Source organism: Penaeus monodon, chromosome 22 (genome assembly GCF_015228065.2).
Source record: "Penaeus monodon isolate SGIC_2016 chromosome 22, NSTDA_Pmon_1, whole genome shotgun sequence".
NCBI lineage: Eukaryota > Metazoa > Arthropoda > Malacostraca > Decapoda > Penaeidae > Penaeus > Penaeus monodon.
Window position 1 is genome coordinate 25,003,778 of NC_051407.1, and position 279 is coordinate 25,004,056.

Genomic DNA, 279 nt, shown 5'->3' on the forward strand with positions numbered 1-279 from the left:
ATTTCTGTTTATGTTTCGTCCGTTCCCTCGTGCGTCTGTCTGTACGTTATGCCCAAAATCATATTACATGTTACATATTACATTACTGTTATCTGCACACTACACTGGAGTAGTTAGACCGTTAATTTACGTATATTTATTATTTAGACGTCTACCCGAGGGGGAGGAAAGGGGGACACGAGGGGAAGGGAATAAAAAGGGGGAGAAGAAAGGGGAGTAAAAAAAAGGAGGGAGTGTGAAAAGGGGAGGGAAAGGGAGCTTAAAGAGAAAAGGAAGATG